We start from the raw sequence: 816 nt of genomic DNA on the forward strand, positions 1-816 counted from the left end.
GCTCAACAGAGCGAGCCCGCCCGACCTGGGGGGTGTTCAATCGGACTCCGCGGGCCGGGCGAGGGCCCCCCCCGCCTGGAGCTCCGCGTGTTGCAATATTTTCTATGTCAACCTCCGTGCGCTCAACAGAGCGAGCCCGCCCGACCTGGGGGGTGTTCAATCGGACTCCGCGGGCCGGGCGAGGGCCCCCCCCGCCTGGAGCTCCGCGTGTTGCAATATTTTCTATCTCAACCTCCGTGCGCTCAACAGAGCGAGCCCGCCCGACCTGGGGGGTGTTCAATCGGACTCCGCGGGCCGGGCGAGGGCCCCCCCCGCCTGGAGCTCCGCGTGTTGCAATATTTTCTATGTCAACCTCCGTGCGCTCAACAGAGCGAGCCCGCCCGACCTGGGGGGTGTTCAATCGGACTCCGCGGGCCGGGCGAGGGCCCCCCCGCCTGGAGCTCCGCGTGTTGCAATATTTTCTATCTCAACCTCCGTGCGCTCAACGGAGCGGGCCCGCCCGACCCGGGCGGCGCTCAATCGGACTCCGCGGGCCGGGCGAAGGCCCACCCCGCCCGGAGCTCCTCACCACGCACCGCACCTCCATTCCCCCACCGACCGATCGGCAACCATGACCCGCCATCGGAGGGCCCCCGCCGGCACCGGCCTCGCGCCGGTCGCTCGGGCGGACGGTTCCTCCGGCCAGCGGGTCGCTCTCCAGCGCCGGGGCTACTTCGCGAGCTTGGCCCGCGGCCAACCCCGGCGCGACCGTACGGCAGCGAGGCCGAGGCGACCCACCGATCTCAGCAGTCCTACCACGGAGCCCGCCGCTCGTCC

Source organism: Filicampus tigris, unplaced genomic scaffold (assembly GCF_054856515.1).
Source record: "Filicampus tigris isolate MCC_2025a unplaced genomic scaffold, RoL_Ftig_1.0 HiC_scaffold_35, whole genome shotgun sequence".
In the NCBI taxonomy this organism is placed as follows: domain Eukaryota; kingdom Metazoa; phylum Chordata; class Actinopteri; order Syngnathiformes; family Syngnathidae; genus Filicampus; species Filicampus tigris.